Genomic DNA, 24,343 nt, shown 5'->3' with positions numbered 1-24,343 from the left:
ATCTGCTTCCCTCTAGCCATACTTGCCCCATCTTTCTCTGCTGGTATCTGACCTTTTTGCTCCTTTGCAGTTACTGAGTTAAAGCATTCACTTAGGATTTTTCCTACAATCCACTTGTCTTCTAACACTGTTCTGTGAGCTAGAGTTGGCATATGTCCCCCAATGTGTATGAAGATTTTTGCCAACAGTTCCATTCACTCATTCCACTCTGTTCTTTGTAGTTTAGGACTCAGTATTCCCTTAAAATCCAGGCTGGTATTTCATTTGATAAAAAGGTAAGGAACTTAGATGAGCAAAGGGGAGCTCCTCCTAAAAGTGTTAACAAATAAAGGCTGAAGGGGTAGTGTAGTAGAGAACCTACACATAAATATAAAGGTCTGATACCTCAGATGAGTTAGATACCATAGAGAATTTTAGCATACAAGAGAGAAATAGAGACAGAGAGACTACCTCAATGGGGCTGCATTGGCATTTGCTATAAATACATTTGCCTTCATTTAGAATACAATGATGATTTAAATAATTCCTGATCATGGCAACCATATCTAACCGAGACTGCTTTTTCCATTTCTCAGATGAGTTTGTATGAATTTCTTATGTGTGAGGTTTGTTTGTAAAAAAGTGAAGTCAAGATAAATGCGTTATAATTATATGTTCTGCAGCCTGACAAGAATAAGCACTTTAGAGAAATGCAGCATATTTTACAGTTTAGCACTGCATCTGGAATTTAGACACAAGTAAGAAATCTCTTTGTCACTACTCATCACTTCAGTCCAACTGTGAAACTACCCCATCTGTTCCATACAAGGAAAGAGTCTTATGATCTGTTAACTTGCTGGAAAAATACTGAAATATCTTAAGCATTACCTGCTAAGTATTTAAATAAAAATGTATCCGAACTTGGAAAATATCCCTTTAACCTTAGAAGGTACAGGTGTACTGGATTCAGAGCTCTTACATATGTATTACCTTCACTTTAAGTATAAAAAAGCACTATAACTAAAGCAGCAGACATAAGAAAGTAATGGGCCAGGTTCCTAAATAGTTGTTGTCAGTATAAGGGATTTACTGCAGTGTAAGCCTGCCCTGATTCTAAGAGATTTGTTCTCAGTGTAAGCAACTTACGTTAGTGTAAGGCCTATCTATAAAAAGGATTACACCGTGAGTGAGATTCCAAAGACCTGCTGTCACTGTAAGTGACTTACTCCTGTGTTATAGAGAGCAAGTCTTTTTGGGATCAGGCCAAATGTGTGCTCCAGTATTACTTCAATGTTTATGCAATATAGCTACCTGAATTTTGCAGTTACAGCACGTCTCCAACCATTCTATTTTCTTCATTTGATATGTTGCAAAGTCCTTCCTTTTAATACTGATAAAGTAGTGTAATTTAATTTGCTGTATTTATTTGTTAACAAGATAAGTAAACTATTCCATTGTAAACCCCCTTTTAGCCTGAGTCAGGCCACAGATACTAAAATCGATGCCATATGTATGGACAGTGAAAGAATATAAGTACTCTGTTTTATTTACTATATACTGTCTTAACTGTTGCTAGCATGATTATTAGCTTAAGAAAAAAGCTGCCAGAATAATTTGACATATAAAGGGTTAATTTACAATAGTGTAAAATGCTGAGAAATTAGAAAAACAGTAAGTGTGCTGGAAAGCATATATAGCTTAGTTAGATTTTGGCCTTCATGTAAAAACATATGTTATTGAGAAACAAAGTTTGTAAAATAGCTATGCAGATGGCAGCTGAAAGTACATCGAAGTAACTTCAAACAAGATGCTGGAACATTAAGTTTCAGATAATGCAAGACTGAATTTCCTGGACCAAAGAATCAAGGACAAATCACAAATTAAAAGAACAAAGAAAAACTGTTATACAAAGAAAAAACTGTATTACATCAGACTTTGAGAAAAATGCCAGACCTTCTGGTATAAATGTAACTGTGCATAAACAAGCTTTGGGAATTTGCTACAGAGGGCTGACATATTTGTATTGCCTGCTTGTAGAACCAAAATGGGAATATAATAGTATAACCTAGCAACTGAAACATTTGTCTCCATGTATTTATTGTTGTTGTTGTGTCTTTCGGCTTTTCCAGTTAGGGGTCGCCACAGCGGAACTCCGGTCCGCTAATGATTGCCAGTAGATTTTTACGTGCCGAGTTGCCAGCTCTGACGCACAACCTTCAACGCAGGTATGCCCATTCACGCATGCCTCCACACAGAAGACGCTTTCGCTGAGAATCAAACAGGGCAATGTCTTACTGTGAGGCGACAACGCTACCACAGCACCACCACCGCAGTTGTCTCCGTGTATTTATTGTACTCAGTACAATACAGTAATAAGACTAGTTAATTACAATTAATAGTTAAATAAACTGTGGTATGCTTACATGCAAAGGCAAGTAACAGAAAGAAACTAACAGAAGGGCAGTACAGAATTCTTCAGACAGCTTAGGGTGGTGTAGGGATGATTTTAAGAACAAATGAAAGTTAATTTACATACACACACACACACACACACACACACACACACACACACACACACACACACACACACACACACACACACACACACACAGACACACACACACACACACACACACACACACACACACACACACACACACACACACACACACACACACACACACACACACACAGACACACACACACACACACACACACACACACACACACACACACACACACACACACACACACACACTATCTAGTACTCCATAGCTCCTATTACTGTAAAATATATACATGTGGTGTTCACCATTTTCTTTTGGGCCCCAGGAATGTGTGACCTATTATTGACTATTTCTACAGTGTACAAAATTAACTTTCATTTCTAGCAGTTACGTCTGATTTACTAATTATCGAGACTCTGGATTCCTTATAATATTCTGTTTCACGTATGTTTTGCTGATTCATGAACTCTTGAAATGTTTAAGAATTGCTAGCAGTGTGATAATACTAACTTTTCTGCAACAGAAGAAAGGTCCCCAAGCAACCTCTAAGTGAATGACATTAACCCTCCATGTACAGATCTCTGCCTTGTACCAAATGATTTATCTTACTGGATTGCAATTTCTGCTGTTGAGGCAAAAATGGCAGAAGTGTTCAATACAGGTATAAAATTCTGATTTACTGAATTATGCAGTCAGACATATCAAGACCTAATTGCTTTAACATATATAACAGATATAAAATATATTTCCCTTGTAAAATGTTAGCCATTAATAGTAAAGGCCTAGTCATTTGTTTTTAAATTAAAGAGTATGGAAAACAGTGGGCTGTAAACAATGGAAAAGTAGCCAATGTATAACAGTATTGATTTAGGAGAGTCTGCTTTCATAAAGCACAATTATGGCTCAGTGCATTTCATTAATTAGATGATATTTTAAACAGTTTTTCTTTTAAATAATCTGTTTTCAAAACATTAGATGTCAAAGTTAAGGTGTCAGATGATGTAATCATATCAGGAGTGGACATTTAAATACTGGGAAAGCAGTTTAGCTTTATACTGCCAAATGTATGGCCCTTCACTGCAATAGATAATGTTATACATTTTATGGGGTGTTTGTACATTTGATCCCTCACAAACTGACAGGGCAAATACACACAAAAATAAGAGCAACCAAGCATATGTATAGAATGCTATTGAAAATCACTGTGCAAGGAATCTGATATTCCAAACATTAAACTGTATTATTTGTTAAATGACTCGGTATGCAAAAACACATACTTTTACAGGTGTCTCAGAATCTTTGAATCATTGTTTGAATTTCTTGGAATGAAATAATATTAAAAAGGAAACTATTGGGATTAAAACCTTAGTCTTTAGCATATAGCTTGTTCACAATGTGTTATTTAAAATAAAAAACACTGCTGACACTCCCTACCTTGTAAAACATTGCAGAGAATGGGAGGGATGTGTGCCCTTTTACCTTTTCTAACAAAAGAAAAGTTTGAGCTGCATAGTATCATTATGGACACCATTTACTTTTATTGGAGGAAATGGCTTTTGAAAATTCAGCAGCAGTTTTTTTTTTGAGAACTTATAGATAGCTTTTTCACTTAACAATCATTCCATCAAAGAACTGCTCTACTGGAGTAGAGGGATAAAGCCCTGACTATGACCAAGTTGACCCGAGTTTGCTTTAGTGGCACTGGGAACTGACAGAGTAGCAGGGAGGAATGGTGTTTTCCATCCCTGGGAGGGTGGGTTCCTTTCATGGGCATCTCTTGCAGTGATCCCCATCAGAGACTGGGCTGTTGTTAGTGGAGATGTAGTCTAAAAAGGAAATTAGAGTGGGTACATGGTTGAGCTGCCATGGAGACATGGTAAAATGCTACATTTCCCCATTGTATGTCTGCCCCTTAGCCATCATCATCAGATCTGTGAGGGAGAGAGGAAGAAGTAGGGTAGCTCATACAAGAAACACCTCAGCATGACACCCCATAATACACTTAGACTACTCGATGGCCCCAGTTACAAATTCAGACATTAGACTGGTGTGACTAGACTACTAGTAGACACTGCAAAGGAATTGATGCACTGAGACAGCTGTCAGAGAGACAAAATAGGAGAAAATAAAGGATCATTGCCTATATCTGGTATTTTACTGTGTCCTATTATTCGCTACTATGTAAAACTTAAGTGGAAACTGGTGATGGCTTCATCTGTTGTAGTGTGCATGGTTTTATCTATGTCATGGTCTGAGTAACATATACATGAATGTGGCTATTGAAGACAGAAGCTTCCAGTAATGAACACACTGACAGAAAAGGCTGTGCAAAATTCGTATTACTGTGCTTATTGGGCCATCCAGTAATGACAGTTACAGTTTAGCAGGATATGATGCATAGATGCAGTTACAAAGAAACTTCAAAATAATTATGTTTTTCCTGACAATATATGACTGTTTACAGTATCTTGTAAATCCTGTGAAGCCTCATTTTACATGGTATCAAGCATGTCTCCGCTGTGCGCCATCCATGGGTATTCTCCATCCACCAAACTAGAAGTGCATTAATGAACATGTCACCAAAGGATGACTCACTAGCAGATATAGTATGTACCAACCATGAGTACAGATGATGCTACAGTGCAGTCAGTAACCACAATGGAGGAAATACAGCATTGTACCTTGTAACCACTGTATTAGAAGCACAAAATACAATATTTAATCCCTGGTAAAACAGGGTGGTGGGTCTGTGATGGCAGCATCATTTGTAGCTTGTCTTATACTCCCAACATGACACGGGATGGCAGGGGTTTGAAACTGACACGTGCATCCCTATTACATCAGCTATACTCAGTGAGTACATATAGAGACCATGCCTTATATAGAAATGTCTATAAGGTTGACATATTAAACAAATTGTCCAGAATTCAGTCAGTATAAAACATTGTTCCTCTTTGCTCTCAAACTACAAGTCTCTGACTTACTTTTGTCAAGCATCAGGTACCTAAGACACAAGATGCTGATGAACAGAATACCTCTTCCTTGCTTACACTTATATTACAGCTCCAAGGCTTCCACTTCTTATGCTGATTGCTTTTCTTTGCAGTCTTCTGTGAGGGGGCGGGCCAGATCTCTACCTGCTTTTTCTGGTTATGCCTTCCCCCATTTTGTATCTCCCTCCTCTAACTCCCTCCTCCCCCATGCACATTGAATGTTATCTTTTGGCCTGCTTGTGGTGAGGAAGCTTCTCCAGACCCTTTTAAGTGTGACTGTATAAGTATAAGTAAATTAAACTAGTACAATACAGCCAAACAGACACATTTGGTGTAAACAGAAACAAGTGAAAAGATACATTTGGTGTACAAAGAAAAGAAACAAGTAAGCCCAGGGATATAATTGGAGTTAGTGTTAGCCCTGCTGCGCTCGCTATCACTGCACTTGGGCTCCCTCCGCTCCCCTTCCCTGCTCCCTATTTCCACCCACCCCCACTAGTGCTACATTTCAACTAAACGTAGCCACTCCCCTCATGCTAACCACCAATCACTGAATCTGCTCCACCCCTGTACCCATTTCCTTCGCTTCCACTATTCCACATCATGTAAAGCACAGTCTTCCATTTAACTACCTTACAATCACAAACAACAGCTCTCATCATCCACCACACCCACCCTATTCCAAGCAGATCTCTCACTCTTGACTAAACCCAACCAAACCATGCCCAGACTTCTCAAACACTCATACATACATCTCTTACTGTTGCTCCTAGGTGTATCCACCCTCCCACTGCTAACTTCTATCACTAACCACCAAAAACAACTTAATTGTATCCACATACCAAGAAAAATTACTTCCACTAACATTATTACAACACACCCTTTTACTCAACTAGTCCTATATCACTACCAAACCTTCTTTATTCACCACTATGCACACAGATTATAGCCATCACAATACCAGTCCCAAACAGCTATAAAGAACTTTAAGACCATAAACAAACTACTCAAACTCTATTTTTACCTCAGAACCCAACTCATTAGCTGTGGTGATATACACCCAAACCCAGGCCCACAAAATCTAGAAGCCCCAAACCTCAACCTGAATGATACCATACTCCACCAAGACAAATCCACGCTCCTCATTTTAAATTTAAATGTCAGAAGTATACTAACCAAAGTCCATGACCTTCATGCACTACACTCCTTTTATCAACCTGAGATAGTCATACTAACAGAGACTTGGCTTAAACCAGGCAACCACAACAATGAAATCACTCCACCAGGTTACAATATAATTCGTAGTGATAGAATAGGTAAAAAGGGGGGGGGGTTGCTATAGTGTATAAATCTCACCTCATCCTTGAGAAAGTAGACATAACAACCCCAGACCTCGATAAAGTCGAACTCACTCTAACAAAACTAAAACTTAATGACAGTAAACACATCAACATCATAGGATGCTACATCCCTTCAGGCAACAATATCCCCATTACAGAAAAACTCCTAGAATGGATATTTAACTCTCTCCCCCAGGAATGTATAGTATTAGGAGACCTTAATACTGACTGGCAAAACTGTTCCAGTTATAACCCACTCTCCCATATTAACCTGCATGGCCTAACCCAACTCATCACTTCCCCCACAAGAACAGACAAGAGAGCCAAACACCAATCCACTCCAGATTGGATACTTGTATCCCGCCCATCACTGATATCCTTAGCAGGGTGTGTACCAGACACCCTGAGTGACCACCAAGCCACATTTGTATTCAGATCAAAATCACCAAAATTGACCCACATATCTGCGCATCCAATTAGAAACAAAAAACATTTTAACCGCTCCAACTTTATAAACGACCTAAAAATGTGCAACTGGACCCCCCCTAAGAAACTTACCTCTTGATAAAACTGTACTATATTTCAATACTACCTTCTTAAACACCCTTAACCATCACGCCCCCTCCAGAACAACAAGAATTAAAGCTAAATATGCCCCATGGTTAACCCCAGACACGAAATCCCTCCTCAAAAAAAGAAACAAGGCCTGGACCAACTACCTCAACAGTAAATCCCAATTGAACAAACAAATATATGTTGAACTACGTAACAAAGCCAAAAAACTCACCAAAAACAGACAAAACACCTTACTACCAAAAGTTACAGCATAAGCACAGGAACAACCCACAAAAATTTGGTGCAGAAATTAACTCTATTCTACAACCAGGTAAAACAACTACCCCAATCCCAAAAATAGTTAAACAAGAAGACATCCCCACTCAATTTAATAAATACTTTACAGAAATCATCCAGACCCTTGCAAACAACAAACCCTATGACAACATCCCCACCCCTGCAAATCCACCCCCCATCCCCCAACTAACAATTTCCCCAAGTTCAGCTTCCACCCAGAACCAACCAAATCCATTGAAAAACTACTCAGCAAGCTCAAACCAACGTCTCTAGATGCAGATAAATTACCCGCTGAATACCTCCACCTGGCTGCAGAAGCCATATCATAGCCTGTCTCCATCCTAATTAACAGATCCATCTCAGAGTGTATAGTACCCAAGCTATCTAAAATTTTAGAGAGGGTAATACACAAGAAACTAATGAAATATCTCCAGAAAATAATCTAATAGCAACACAACAACGTGGCTTTAGACCCTTCCATAGCACCTCCACCGCAGTAACAGAATTCACCAACATTGTCAATACTCACAGAAACAATGGACTCCTTGTATCTGCCACCTTCCTTGACTTGTCCAAAGCATTCAATATGGTTAACCACAATAAACTCCGTCTTTCACTAGCAACTCTAAACCTTACCACCCCTGCCATCTCCTGGTTCAACAACTACCTAGAGGGAAGGAAACAAGCTGTTATGTGGCAAAACCAACTCTCCCCCTCCCTACCAATCTCCCTAGGAGTACACCAAGGCTCCATCCTGGGGCCACTTCTCTTTACCCTCTTCACTAATCAGCTCACAAACAGTATTCCTAAAGCCTCAATAGTGCAATATGCAGATGATACCACCATAATATGCACAGCCAAATCAATTGACATCTTTCACTCCCTAACACAAGAATGCTTTTTCCGAGCAGAAACTTGGATTACAAATCAAAGGCTCATTCTGAACCCAAGTAAAACAAAGCTATTACTCTTTAGCTCCCACAGAGCCATACCTCCCAATGATTCTTTCTTCATCTCCTCCTTTAACAAGACCACAATCACCTCCACAAATCATACCAAACTCTTAGGGGTTGAAATAGATAATCCCATTAGATTTGACCTACATATTTCTATAACCATAAGAAAGTACATAAAAAACTTGCCCTACTGTATTGCAATAAAAAATTCCACACTGACCACTCCAAAACTAAAATAGCAAGGACTCACCTACTATCCACCCTACTTTATGCCTCCCCTGTACTTACAAATCTCTGCAAATCCGACCTAAACAAACTTGATAGTTGTTAAAATAAGTTAATTCGCTACAACCTCTCCCATCAAAATGCATCACTGTGAATGCCTAAAATACTCAAATGGCTAGAACTGCCACTACTACTTCAACTCAATAAACTATCACTAGCCCACAGAATAATACATAACTGAAAACACCCCAGCCCTACAAAATCTTTTGCAACCCTATACAACCACCAGGCCCTTGAGGTCTAGCACACAAAACCTCCTCAAAATAACCAAATATAACAATGAAGCTGGTAAGTCTGTCTACAGCCACTGTATAGCAAAAACCTGGAACTCCCTCCCTGCCCACATAACTGACAACAAATCACCATCACAGTTCAAGAAACTTGTTAAAACTCACTTTTTGAATAGCTGACTGTGCACCTGTATCCCCCCTGGCTAATGTCTCATTAGAACACTTCACCTAACTTAAGTAAATGTGCTAAGCCAACCAATCATAGTACTGTACCCACTTAGGACTGTTAATCTACTGCTCATCCCATCTCTCCAAGAGTTAGGGAAAACTACCCCAGCAATGTTGCGCTTTCCACAAGCAACTAAAGCCAGGAGAAGACGTATTGTAAGTCAATTTGTTATCCTTTTCAACTAAAACCAGTTGAAGACATATAGTGAATCAATTTGTTATCCTTCTCAACTATAGTTAGCATCATCTGCTCTCTCAGAGCCTTATTCTATGTCTCTCTGCTTTTACTCTGATAGTAAATCTATCACAGGAATCCTAAACTTAGGAATATCATCTAAAATGTAATATTATATTGTAGAGAATTAATGTATCCTATCTGTTAGTTAATATGTATGTCAAAGTCGCTTCTATGGAAATTGTATGTCAAATGTCTGTCCTTAAAACTATGTTTTATAAAAAATTGTTCTCTTGGAGCTTTTCTCCCCGGGCCTCCACTGAAAATGGACTTGTAATCCAGTTGGACTCTCCTGGTCAACAAATGTAAAATAAATAAATAAATAAATAAAATAAAAACTAGTATTAAGCTCTAAATTCAGTAATGATTACTTAGCTTATCCCATTTAAGAAAAGATTGCATATTTTCACAGATGATTTGGAAAATAAGGTCTGGTTAATTAAGTGACTTGCTTAGTATTGTACAGTTTACATTTCTGGAAAGTGACGGCTTTGAGAATCAGATTAGAGGCTAGCTGATGTAGCCTTGCCATTGCTGATAGTGTATCATGATGCCATCCATTTATGTGATGGCAGTCAAAGCAGGATATAACTTAAGGTATGAGGTGGGACAGTTTATTCCTGATGTGGTGAACGTGCACATACACACACACCATACCTCTCAACTGTACAGATTTTCACAGAATGTCCAGATTTTTGCCTCATATTTTTGGTGTATTCTTCCTAAAATCTGTACCTTTCTGGCAAATAGCTGAGGATTGAAGTAATTAAATAATGACAGACATTTGAGTTTAAGAGTCCACAGCCTTCAGAAAATTCATGCTAATACAAAACCTATTATTCTATCAACTTTCTAAGTTTGTAAGAGCAATATTTAAAATCTGTCCCTATTTGTTCCCCCATCATTTTAGGCTTTGTGCAGATTTTTTGCTCTAAGAGTTTGAGAGGTATGACACACACACACACACACACACACACACACACACACACACACACACACACAGACACACACACGCATGTGACAGCTGGATGGGTTCATCACCGTTTTTTCTAAGTGTGCTAAGGGCACAGCTCAGGTACGAGATAATAATATGAGACAAAGTTTTTATTTATTTTGTTATGTCTGGCATTTGGTGCACAGGGTTCAGGTGTGAGCTGATATTCCTCTGATCAAGAGTTTGATATTCACAGCCCTGATTGTGTGAACTTGAGCTAGTCACTTAACTAGACAGTGTTTGGAAGCAATTGGGGATGTGGATTAGGCTCCTTAATGGTCTTGTGGACTGCAAGCCTAATAAGATTCCGGTGGCCTAATGGATAAGGCAGTGATCTCTTAAAATACGGATTATGTCCCATCTGGAATTATATCATTTGCAAGGTTGGAAGGTTGGCCTAATGGTTAAGGTGTTTATCTCACAAATACAAGGCAGTGTTTGATTCTCACATTGAGAAGCATGATGAGGCTTAAAAAGACCCTTCTGGGATCATTAGCTAGTAATCACTTATGTATTTATTCTGTCTTAATTCTTTATTAATTTTTTTCATTCATTCATTCATTCACTCATATATTCATTCATTCATTCATTCATTCATTCTTATGGCAGCTTAGTTGTCATTCTAGGTTAAGCCTGCATGAAGCAGGATGCCGAGATAAAAGCTGGAGGCACATCATTGTTTCATGCTGCAGGAATCTGTCCTCCTCTCACTGCAGGCTCTCTAACAAAATGACTGCCAAGTAGGCTGTGCTTTGGAGAATGCAGCTTGTCAGAAGTTTGTTAAGACTGACTAATTTTTGTCTTGCAAAGAGGGTTCTTCCTTTGTTGTGATAGTGCAACACCATCAGAGTTGACTATGTAAAGTAAGGAGTACAGAAACACAGCATGGAGGGTTGGGGGGCTGCTTTTGCACAGTCTCTCAATTTCTTAGAAGATTTTCCTGTTTAGTACCATGGGTACAGTGAGCATGTCTCCAGCACTGTGATTTTGACTGTTGCAATATGGATTTCATTAAGTTCTACTAATGATTATTAAGAAGACTGTGAAGTTTCATCTGTAACAGGAAACAATCAAGAATTCAGCAATATAATCACAACTGTACAAAAATACCATCATCAGGCAGGCTAACAGTAAAACTAAAAATATAATTATCAGCGGTCATATTACAGTTATAAATAATGCAATAAACATATAGAATCAGAAGTGTTATGACACATTATGGACATTAAGATAATATTAATATGTATGCAAGACAGGCGTAGTAGAAGCATGTTATAAAGTATCTGAGAAGAAACGCTTGGAAGCTTTACAGGTGAGTGGAAGAAAAGGTTTGTAAAAGTAGGCTGGAATTGAAGGGGATAGAAATATGTTGGGGAAGGCAGGTCGTGGGAAGAACTGGGGGTGAGGGGGGCAGGGGCAAGTTCTGTGACTCAGAGGGATGTCGTTCTGAGTGCAGTCCAGGTCACTTGAGTCTGACATGTTGTATAAGCAAGAAGGATTCACCTGGGAGGGAGGAGAATAAGTGAACAGTGCCAGCTTGGCCATCATAGATGGAAAAAGCTGGCCTCTTTCGCTCCATGACTGACACTGTGGAGATTATTAAAGAATAAATTGCCTAGGTTACATAAAAAGTGGTAAGCTGGTAATACTGTAATAGGGAATGGATGTCAAACTGACAGCAAGTTCATAGCTGTTTGGCTTTGCATCCAAAAGAGGACGTACTCTGGAGTGTAGCTCCCCCATCCTCCTCTTAAAGTGCACCACAATATCAGCAATCTGTCTACGTGGTATAAGAGTAGATTCCACTGCCTTCTAAATTAAAGGCACGTATGCGACCTGTTGTGCCTCTTGAACTATTAAAATATATATCACAAACACTGACAGACATGTGCTAATCAAAACAGTTGCACATTGAAAAATAAGTAGCATGAGCAACAGTAAACCTCCTCTGTTCTATTCTCTTCTCTTGAAGCTCACAATTCCTTGAAAATGCAGTGAAGCTCATAAAGCACTGAAGATCACAATTCTGTGAAAATTCACTGAAGGTCGCAATTCTTTGAAAATGCACCCCTGGTGGTTGGCTTAAACTGGTAGAGGATTCAAGCTGTTGTCTCCTGTAATCAAAGTATATGGTATGAGTCTAAGCAAGCCAATTAACTAATTTGCCGTCCCTAACTAGGATGTCTCACACACACACACACACACACACACACACACACACACACACACACACACACACACACACCCTTTCTCAGTTCTTTGGCTGCCCATCTCTCCTTTGAGTTTCAGGCAGTGGCAGTTACCTTCCATGGCTCAGATTCAAGTTCTCCCATATGAAAACAGAAGTTCCCATGCTTAAATTTGTGATGCATGCACTCTGCCACGCACAGATGTAGACTGTGTTCTTAATAGAAGAAATTTTATGGATGCACTGTGAAGAAATGCAGTTTAATGTTTTTCAATTGTCTTTAATTAAACATTGTGCAGTTCCCAGCCATCAAGACTTCCCTCAAGCCATCAGGTCCTAGATTTCTGCCTAGGTCACCTAGTGCTGGATCCGACTCTGGCAGTGCACAGGACATACCACTAATGGACCACAAGAGGCTCAAGGACTTTATCGTCGTTTAAGACAGGGATTGTGATAGTCTGGAAACTTATGGCAACAGAGCTACATGTGATTAGGAGAATTGCTAGAGACAGGACAACAGGAAATTTTTATACTCTTTTTGCCCCCACTGTTGGGCAATCAGTCAAACCAGTCATTCCCATTTCCACATGGAGAGTTCACTGCAATGAGCTCTGACTCCCCCTCCCCCCCTCCCAAAGCACAAGTGGTGGTTTCTCCAGTCTCCACCAGGGAAATTGCACCAACTCTTCATGCCTAGGAGTGCAAGTAAACCTCAACACCTCCCTAGGAGTCAACTGGGATATTATGTCCCTTCCCTCTTCCCCTTCCTGCCTAGCTAATCCAGTACCAAGGCCACTAATCAAATCCCTGTCTTCTGAGTCACCTCCAGAGCTCCATTCCTTTGTGTCATTGAGCCAGGCTGGCACAATTATTTGGTAGCAAGCCATTCCTTAGTTATTCAGGTGAATGTGGTTTTACTATTTGTAATTTTATACTAAGCAGTATGTTTTTTTAACAAATGGGAAGGAGGCAAACTGCTAGAAAACCATGACCAAACATGTGTGATCTAATCAAACTGAATATATTGTCCCTTGAAGACCCAAGAGATCTGAGAAGGAGACACCAACTGTGTATGTATGTATGTATGTATGTATGTATGTAGCCAATTGCAATTAGAGATGAGTGAAGCTTGTTTTAGAAGACACTGTACAATATTTTTAATTTATAGCAAAGTTGCAACCATTTAAGTTATCTGAACATAATACAGTGCCACAGGCAGACTTGTCTTCAATGGACTTATCTAGTTAACACATATGTAAATAAATTAATTAAAAAATCTACTAATGACAGTATTTACAATACCTTTTTTTAATTTGTTGAAGTCAGATGACCATATGTTCTTCTTTAAGATGGAACTATAAAGGAGTTTTGCTGTTTATCCAGACAATTGATGTTAGAATGAATGGTGCCTGAGACCAAGTCCTTTTTATCAAAATTTTCTGTAACTCAATGGCTTGGTGATCTTGGAGTTATAAGTATGAGGTACCACTAATGCAGCCACCTGACTTAGGATTATACAGCACAGAAATACTTATTTTAAAAAAAATAAAATTTGACTAACAATTATTACTCTGGGTGCATTCAGTCTACTATCTTTTGACCACACATTCAAGTTCCTCAAACTGACAAGTTTGTTCATATAAGTAACTCTAAGGTATTTGAAAGAGGTGTCACATAGGTTCATAGATAAGTATGAGGCTAGTTCCCCTTACGAGTCATTTTAAGTCTATCCAGTTTCCCTTTTTATACTCAAAATAACGTATCCCGTTAGGTTATAGATTGGTCTTATGCATTCCAGGGTTGTTAATAATATACCACCACAATGAGAATAACTGGGATCATACCATAGATAATTTGAGGGGACCTGTGCAGGGGATAAAGCATTTGGAGCTGCCTCTGTTGATTAGTAGACAGAGGACAGTCATGGGATAAATGTTTTGTTTCCAATCCATAGATCTAAGTTTTGCTTGAATATGGACAGGGATACACTTTGTTTTCTGTGGATGGCATCTCTGTTATACCCAGCGATATCCTCTGCAAGATATACCTGTCCCTCTAAACCATTCTGTTGCAGAAGAAGTTTAGATCCCTAGACCAAGTATTTCTTATGCCATTTGACTTGCTAATGTGCAGTAAATCCAGCAGTAATGGGTTGGAGGATGTTGTATATGCCAGACACAGGTCACTTCTTAGCAGTCTGTACAATACCAAGTATAGGGATGGAGCATTGAGTCAGTCCATGCAGGACATATTGTTTAAGCCTTGCATTCTTTTTAGTGAGGTACCTCTGTTTGAGTTGTTGCATATGTCTGGACAGATACATGCCAAAGGAGGAATTATATTCAATGATTGGCTTAATGAGGGCTGAGTAAAGGGGAAGAACACAGTTGGTGTCTCCTTCCCAGATCTCGTGGGTCTTCGAGAGCCAACATATTCAGTTTGATTAGATCTAGAAGCAATTCCTTTGTTTATAAGTTGTGCAACATAGAAGAATGAATACATTCTGGACTTTCACCTAAGTATAGAATATAAGTTTAGGAGAGAAGTGTCTGTTGCCTAGAAACATCATGGATTTGGATTTTCTGTGGGTCAGAATATGACTAGTACTCTTAAACCAAGTTTTAAATGTGTTAAGTCATGCTGGGATCACAGCCCATATCATATACAGCTCCTTCCAAGATTATGGAATGGGCTTCACCTTACAATGAGAAATCAGCTGTTATCTTCCTTAAAAAGAAATCTTAATCTTTGTAAAGCAAGAAGATAAACAGGGGACTACAGCAGTCAACACTTCCAGGATGTGATTTGCTTTGTTAATCTGGCAATCAAACCAATTAAAATTACAAAAACACATAGATGTTTTACAGTTACATTTGTAGACCTGTAAGTATGCATGTGTGTTTGACAATCAAACCTCTCAGCATGTAATTTACACAGGAGTTTAACAGCTGAATCTCTGAACATGTAAATATGTGTGGGTGTTTGTGAATTGAACTTATGAACATGTAAGTTTGCATGGATGTAATAGCCAACCGTCACTGCCTTCCACTTCAGAAATTATGTTGACTTCTGTGAGTCCAGCCTGTCATTGTAACACATCAATAATTGTGTCTATATTATATTATCATACGATCAAAATAGTGAACGCTATTTCATCGTAATGATAATATCTAAACAACAAAATATCGAACAAATGGAACAGCAATTTTTTTCCCATGGAAAAAATTCACTGCTCTGTAAAAAAAAAAAAAAACTTAAACACAAATTTAAGTAAGGGACTTCGCACCCCCCCCCCACACTTAAATATACCAACTCCGAGATCGCACCATAGTGGAGGAAATGGCAAAGTCCTGAAGACAGCCCACCAAATTTTTTCCCTGGGAAAAAATTCAATGTTCCGTGACTTCCCTATTTTGCCATTTCGACAGTATCAGATCGACAAAATAGCATTCGCTATTTAGTCCATTTGATACTGTCATATAGACCCCAGTAATTATATATATCCTTTAGCTGCCTGCATTTCACATCAGAGCACATCTGTCAGCATTATAGACTGTTATAATGAACATTTGACCAGAATTAATGGAGGACACGACTTCGTTCAGTGTGTGACACCTGTAGCTTGTTACCACTGACATTTGTCAGCGCACAGCATTTACTGATGATGTATGATGTGTTTGCACCATGAGCTGGAAATGACAGCATGAATGTGTTGAGTCAGTCTGAACTCATAGCCTTTGTTTTAGCCAATATTGTCATCCAGCAATCTGTGGTTCAAAGATTTACATTTTTCATGAAGTTATATCGAAGAAAACATGCATTCTGCATATAAATTAGGATTATTCTTCTTCACCCCACATTATAAAACATCCACTAAAATACTTACAGGCACCTTAAGACATGTAGAGAAGCCAATTAAGAGTATCAGATGTGTCATAGAGGTTATGAATCTTTTAGGTCAGATCTTAACACATCCTTTGCAGTGTCAAAGAAAGTCATATAATGAACAATGAAACTGGCATGGATATTGTTCATTATAATGAGGGAGCATGTTAAGTACCATTTTAATAGAGGTAGCTCTTTCCTTTATGTTCCTAAGAATTTCATCAGACAGTCACCTTGTCATCTTCTATTTATGCGTCGCTTAATGAAAATTTTACATAAGAAATGAAACTCTTTATCAGTACTGAAGCAGTTTCATCCTTTAGGCTGTTTTTCCAGCAAACAGAAAAGTACCTCTTTTAACCTATTTTTACATCTTGTACAATGCTATACAAAGTCCGCTTTATTCATCGGACTTTGTAACTTTAGAATAGCAGCGTACAACAGAACGTATAATGTTGTATTCCATGATACTTGCACCTTCATGCAGTAAATAGCAGACAATGTGCAGTTAATACCACCTCCATGTTTACCTCTCAGCTATCTAGAATTTCACACAATATCCAGACATTTGCCTTATATTTCTGTTCTGCTCTTTATAAAATGCATAGTTTTATGGTAAATTACTGAGGAATGAAGTCACTAAATATTAATAAACATTTGTGTTTCAAACTTCATAACCTTCAGAAAATGTGTACTAATGCAAAAGCTGTTGTCCTATCAATTTTCTTAATCTATAAAGGTAACATATAACATTTGTCCCCAGTTTTGGGCCTTTGATCTCTCATTATTTTGGGTCTTTCCAGAATTCTTGCACTAAGAGGTTGAGAGGTGTTTGGTTTCATTCCATTCACATCACAATTGTTTTTTTCATTTTTCCTACAGTTTAAAAGAATGCACTTCTGTCACACTCTCCCTAATTTCACCTCACCATTGCTCTCTGCTTAGTTGGACCTCCCTTTTGGCCACACCTTGTGAACCTTTAACTACACTTTTCCACTACCCTCTCTCCTCCCTGACTGCAGTATTCTCTCTGTAACTGTTAAGTGCACCTGCTTTTGCCAGCTATACCTTTTCATCATAGCCTCCTTCTTGATATTACTTTGCCCATCCCTTCTCCATTTTCCACATATGCTTCAGGGCCCCATCCTGACCCTTGTCCTCATTGCAGCTGATGTCCTCCCTTACGTTCATTTCTTTTTCTTATTGTCTCCCCCTCTGCAACATTCTCCATCATGACAACCTCATCTTCCTTGACTCAGCCTTCCTCAGGTATCTGTTATCTGTTGCAACCTTTGTCCAGTTAAAATATGGCTTCATTGTGCATGTGTTGAGACTCCAGTTTATCATGTACAGCATCAGGTCTGTTCTGTCTGGAAATGCAGGCTTTTCTGGGAGCCTCATAAAATTAGAAGAGTAAAGTCATTTTGTGTAAGAGACAGTTATGGGCTTTCTGTAGGGCTTGGAAGGTTATCGATTCCTGCTTGGAGGAGGAAGAGACAGGAAGCCATATACTCATTGGCGCATTGAAGCATCTGTTTTCCTCAGCATAGGCCTCACTGGTTTCCAGTTTTAAGATACCTGTTGCTTTGCTTCATCTAGAAGCCATTCATGTTATTTTTAAGTGAACATAGTATTATGAATAATTCTGACAAATTTTTCTTGGTGCATTTTCTTATCAGTTTTTGCTCACCACCAGCTTCCCCTGTTAGCCCACTAACTTCTGCCATTGGCAGTAGGCTATAGTCCAGACAGCTGTCATGGTTGTCAGTGAGGCTTTACTCTTTTTGAGTCTCTACAACAACTTGAACTCATGAGCACCACAGTCAAGTATCTTTTTGCATGTGAGGGCCCTCACATGACTAACACATGTTATACAGCAAGCATGCTTAGTGAGTAGTCATTCATTTCCTTTTCCTGTGGCCACAGGTACTTCTGATATCTGCCAGGTGTCAGCTTTGGAGGGGGCTCAGCTGCCATCCATTTCCCCAGGGTTGACAAAATCATGTCAGCAACCCACTCTCACCCTTGCTACATGCCTGGATCCACCAGACCCTGGTCACATTTTGTGACAGTTTTTCATAGAACTGCTGTGGTAACTAGGTGGCCTGCACCAGAGGTGTATCTAAGGTGAGGGCAATGGGGCAGCAACCCCAAGCACAAGGTGTCAGGGGGCATGATTGGAAGATGCTAATCAGTAGCTAATGCAGTATTGGTTTTCATCTCTGTACCAGCATTTCTGAATGCTGGTACAGAAACAAATATGGATACCGCTTCCGTGGTCAGGACTGCAATACTGAAGCTCTCCAGTGCTTAGTATATGGTATAAGTTGAAGCAAGCCACTTCCTACAAATGTAGCAATCAGCTTGCTGCGATTATAAGAGTAGAAACAGGACATTGAGGCAACACCAGATCTGGTTACTGCTCTGGCACTAGATGAGCTGGCTACATCTCTGGCCTTTGCAATCAATGCACTGCTTTGTTACATCTAGGAACGGTCATCAGTGCTCCCCTGAAACATACATTTCACCACTATCTCATCCAGAGTTGCCTTACCTTCATGACTGATCTTCCAGCGCTCATTTGTGTAATTTTTAATCCATTAGGAACTGAATGCAAGCTACATTTTTTTAAATAAGCTATCAGAGTGGTTTCGTGTTCATAGCAAAAATCATTAATTGACAAAAGCTGCAGAAATTTAGCATTCAGTTAGAAATAGAATGTCTCTAGCCACACACTCTGTTTATTCTGCCAAGTCCATGACATACTAATAAGGCTGAGACATACTTGACCTACTGGATGATGTGGTCCATATCAGGAAACTGGACTATTCCCAGCCCACCAAAAATACATGTCCTCAAATTATGCAATCTATTCTTCCTGCAAGGATAAAACTACTATCCTACTTACTATGTTCGCCAGTTCACCATCCATACTAGTTCCAATTCTTCATGGTGAAGTTGTCCAATGTCGGCACGTTGTTAAATTTCACATCAAGTATCAGCTACCTAATGAACCTTCCCATCCATGTTTCTGTGTAGAAAAAGGAAATGGTTCTTCTTGATAATTATCTTCTGTACTTACCTTCTGAATCAGGATCCACTATCCAGATCCTTCAGAGGTTCTTACATATTGCAGCAACTGGACCATTTGTGTGTGTGTGTGTGTGTGTGTGTGTGTGTGTGTGTGTGTGTGTGTGTGTGTGTGTGTGTGTGTGTGTGTGTGTGTGTGTGTGTGTGTGTGTCTGTGTGTCTACATGTGTGCATGTGCATGTGTCTGTGTGTCTACGTGTGCCTGTGTCCAGCGATGGACTAGTATCCTATCCAAGATTTTTTCTTGCTTAATGCAAACTGCTTGCTTGGTGAGGCTCTTACTTCCTGTAGGTCTTCATTTCATAAAGTAAATGTTAAAATGAATATATGAAAGAAAGACAGCCACAAAACAAGAGCAGAAAAAATTTAAATTATACCATTAGAAAAGAAGTCCAACATGGGGATGTTGTTATGCAGTGTAGCATATTTCATTATATAGCTAACACTATTCAGGATACTTCCTGGCTCTCCAAGCTTAAAACATCTTTAAATTTGCAAATGCTACCAAACATTCTGTATTGCTTGCTCACAAACAACCCCTCCTGATTAGATAATATGCAGCAAAGCCATTGCAACTTTGTGGATTATTGCTGTCTCTTTTTAAACTTCCCTATTTTGCTGACCACCTATATTTAACTAGCTTCCTGCATTCTTCCCCCAGTACAAACTGACATTTGGCATTTAGAGATACTTTTCCTTTTTGTGTTCTCTTTAGACTTAGTTTGAGAGGTGAACACTATTAAGTGTTGATAAAGTATGGCAAGATCTTTTAAGTATGTCTTGTTAAATGTGTATATGGCTAGGCATCTTATGGTCCCTGTGATCACTTGCCTAGTTTTATTCCTGTGCTACTATGTTCTGCATTACCAGCATCCATGATAACCTGTCTCTGCTTCTCATAGCAGAACTCTTAATTTGAATCCTGAAAATCATACCCAGAGGCTTAGGTATCAAATGCAGTCAGTACAGTCAAAAAAAAAAAAAAAAAATACGAAATATATGTTTTTCCAGGTCTACTTTGATTCACTGAAAACTAATTTCTCTGAATTTCAATTCACCCTCAAAAAATCTCTGAAAGCTCAAATCACTGAAAACTCATTTCACTGAATCACATTTCTCTGAATGTAAGTACTGCTGGGCAAATAAAATGTATATTCCCTTTTCCCCACTGTAGTGTGATCCTGGAGTTAGTATATATAGTTAGGTGGGGTGTGGGGGGTGTAGCCCCCCACCTACTAAACTTTTATATTTATGAATCTCATTTCACTGAAAGCTAACAATATAAAACCAAAAGTAGCTGAGGGGTTGTGTCCCCCTCACCCCCCTAACTATACATACTAACTCCAGGATCGCACTACAGTGGGAAAAAGAGTATATGTTTTATTTGCCCAACAGTACTTACATTCAGTGAAATGTGATTCAGTGATTTGAGCTTTCAGTGATTTGGTGTGAGTGTTTTGAAATCCAGTGAAATGAGTTTTCAGTAAATCAACGTAGATCCATTTTTCCAGCATGGCTTGGGTTTTCTCCAATCTGCCTCATAACTATAAAAAGGCAAGGAGGAGGTCTGTCTACCAACAGTATGAAGAATTCAGTGCAGGCTTATGGTGGCGACATATTAATACTGTGGATCTGGATTAATTAAACCCTGGTAATCCCTGTTGCTTTTGTTGCCAGACGTGCATAGTTCTCTCCATACCATTACTTCCTTTCTTCTCAAAAATGCTGTGGCATTGGCCAACAATGTAAAATATGATGTTACTTATCGGCATAATGAAGTTAAACAATTTAGTATATACAGGTGGTTATCAACAGAATTCAAACCCAAGACTTTGGGCTAGAGGACCAGCATTCTTAAAAGTTTTAACATCATTCCTAAGAACAGTAAGCCAATAGGTTGTTTCACCTCTGTACTTTGTATCATATACATTCCTGAAGTTGAACCAGAGACATTAAGTTAAGATTTATGTATCTAATGATGTAGTTACAGTCTATGCCAGCAGTAATGCATTCTATGGCGTGTTGTCAGAGTCTACAATGATGATGGCTGCGGTGGTGACCATTGTTTCCTTTCATTCTAATGTGCAAAAAAATCTAAAGTACTCAACCTAGAAAAGTTTAGCAAACCATGGTTCCTCTAATAAATACATCAACATGTTTCCCAATAACTCCTGCACTTAGTTAATGGTGTCTTTAAGAGACACTCACCGGAGAATGTCCAGGGTTTAGTTCTATTGGGTCTGTCTTAGCCTGACAGTTGACACAGAACGTTAAGGCTGTGAAATGTAGCTCTTCAAGTATACAGTTGGAGTCTCCCAGCCTTCATTTGCCTATTTTGTGACCTTGAGCAAATCACTTAACCAGAAAGTGCTTGGGCTGCACCTGGAAACTTGGGCTAGACTTTTACAAACATTAAATATTTCATACTTTGGTTCAAGTACAGCACTTGAGAAAGTGGTATGTGTGAAAGCCAACACCCTTATGAAATTCATCTGACTGTTATTTATTCACTTATTAAGGTAACAATATTTCCCTGCACTTTTTAAATTTATTATTGATGCCTGCTGTATTGGCTCAACTGTTTCCCACTTTGGAGTTATTTTTTGTTTTTCTTTGGTGTACTAATACACACCAATTCATGCACTATTGCTTTAATAGTATGTTGTCCCAGATGCAAAAGGAGAGAGAAAACATCTCAGATATACTTAAAATATAAGCCCATATATGTATCAGTCAATTAAGATGAGGAAACATTTCAAATCTTACTTCTTATTTTTGCATTCGGGCAACATGTTTTACAAGGTTTACCCAGATTATCACTAATAGACCAGAATTAAAGGAGGGAAGTTAAAATGGAGGTTATTAAGGGTAGTACTATTGTTAGGATTTTTGCAACATTCATTTGACAGTAATACTTCTGTATTTATTACCCTGTGCTGAATATGATAGCTCTTATTTATGAGTTATGCGAAAAATAAAGCTTCTTGTGTCTGGAGGGTATTTTACTGAATAGTTCTGACCCTTTTGCATGTTTAGAAGAGTTGTCCTGTTGCCTGGAGATTTTTCATAGTGGCAGTCTGCTAATGTTTAAATGTCATACTATGAAGATGATTCAGAAAATTATTCTTAGAATTTCAATCTCAACATTCCTCTACCCCTTAGCACAGAAGTGTTTAATGGATCAGTCTTCAGACTCAAGTATATCACAGAATACTTGAGATGTTTTATTATCAGGTTGCTATGGAAACAAGAGTAAGCTAAGAGCTCTAACCACAAAGTATAATAAACTATGAGTATATTTTCCATAAACTTGCATCAGGATCCTTCTCAGTAAAATGTTTACAAAAAATATTTACAGACAGCTTATGATGCAGTACATCATGGGATATGTGTACATTTCCCTTTTTAATGACCTTTCAATTAAAAAAAATATTACATAGAACTAAGAAGGCTATTTTCAATCCAGCTTTGTTCAGAGCCAACATCAGGTCAACAGCTGTGTAACCCATGATCATATTTTAACCTTTCTAAGAGTGCATTAACATAGCTAAACCAGCCTTTGAGAGGAATCCCAGAAGAAGTCGGTTTGGTCATGTGATACTTTTTTAACATATCTTATATGAAGTTTATATTGACAAAGATTTAAGTGGATAAATAATGCTCAAAGGCTTTGTATAAAATAAAAGTGTGCAATATTCAAATGCCTGCAGAGAAATATATAACTGTCCAAGAAAATGCTTTGCACTTGTTTTAACTCTTACTGAGCTGAGATTAAATGTTTGTAAGGAAGATAAAATTAGAATCTGAATTCTGAGGAAAACAAGATATGATAGTGAGCAAAAGGAGGACATGTAGAAATGTACAGGAGAGTCAGTATCAAGTGCAGCTGCAGTGTCCACAATGAACAAATACCATCTGCCACATCACAACTTACTGGTTGTCCTGGATGTGGTAACCAAAAACGTAACTGGCCAATGACACTGTATATATATATATATATATATATATATATATATATATATATATATATATATATATATATATATATATATATATATATATATACGGGTCTACATCGTAACAACGAAAGACCAGAAGACCGAAACCCAGAACACCGTGACAAAAACACCGAAACCCCATTACACCGAAAACCACGTAACTTTACAACACACACATAACACACAAAAACACACACACAACTGCCTCCACTACCAAACTCAATGCCCTACACTAGTGATAGGCAGGGAGGCAAGCCCCTGCACCCCCCCTACTTTAATATTCTAACTCCAAGATTGCACAAACAGACACACAAGGCAAACTCACACCCACACAGTACAGTCCCTCACACACCACAGTCACAACACACACTTACATACAGCAATTCCCCTCACAAATATACTCACACATACACACATACATACAGCAGAACACCAAAATCGCTAATTCAAACTCCCGTAACATCAGGATTTTGAATTTCGCGCTTTTCGGTGTTCTGGGGTTTCGTTGTTTTCGTCTCGCTGTTCTGGGTTTTGGTCTTCTGGTCTTTTGTTTTAATGAAGGAGACCCATATATATATATATA

At 38.6% G+C, this 24,343-nt stretch overlaps 1 protein-coding gene across 5 annotated transcripts in view; it reads left to right on the top strand.

The window, feature by feature from the left end:
• Positions 1–24,343, top strand: part of SHANK3 (SH3 and multiple ankyrin repeat domains 3) — a 7,266,504-nt gene that overhangs the window by 4,113,279 nt on the left and 3,128,882 nt on the right. The window lies entirely within an intron of this gene.

This window comes from Protopterus annectens, chromosome 11.part0 (genome assembly GCF_019279795.1).
Source record: "Protopterus annectens isolate FY-2018-M chromosome 11.part0, PAN1.0, whole genome shotgun sequence".
In the NCBI taxonomy this organism is placed as follows: Eukaryota; Metazoa; Chordata; order Ceratodontiformes; family Protopteridae; genus Protopterus; species Protopterus annectens.
The sequence above is the reverse complement of the archived record's forward strand: the minus strand, read 5'-3'. Positions and strand labels throughout refer to the sequence as shown.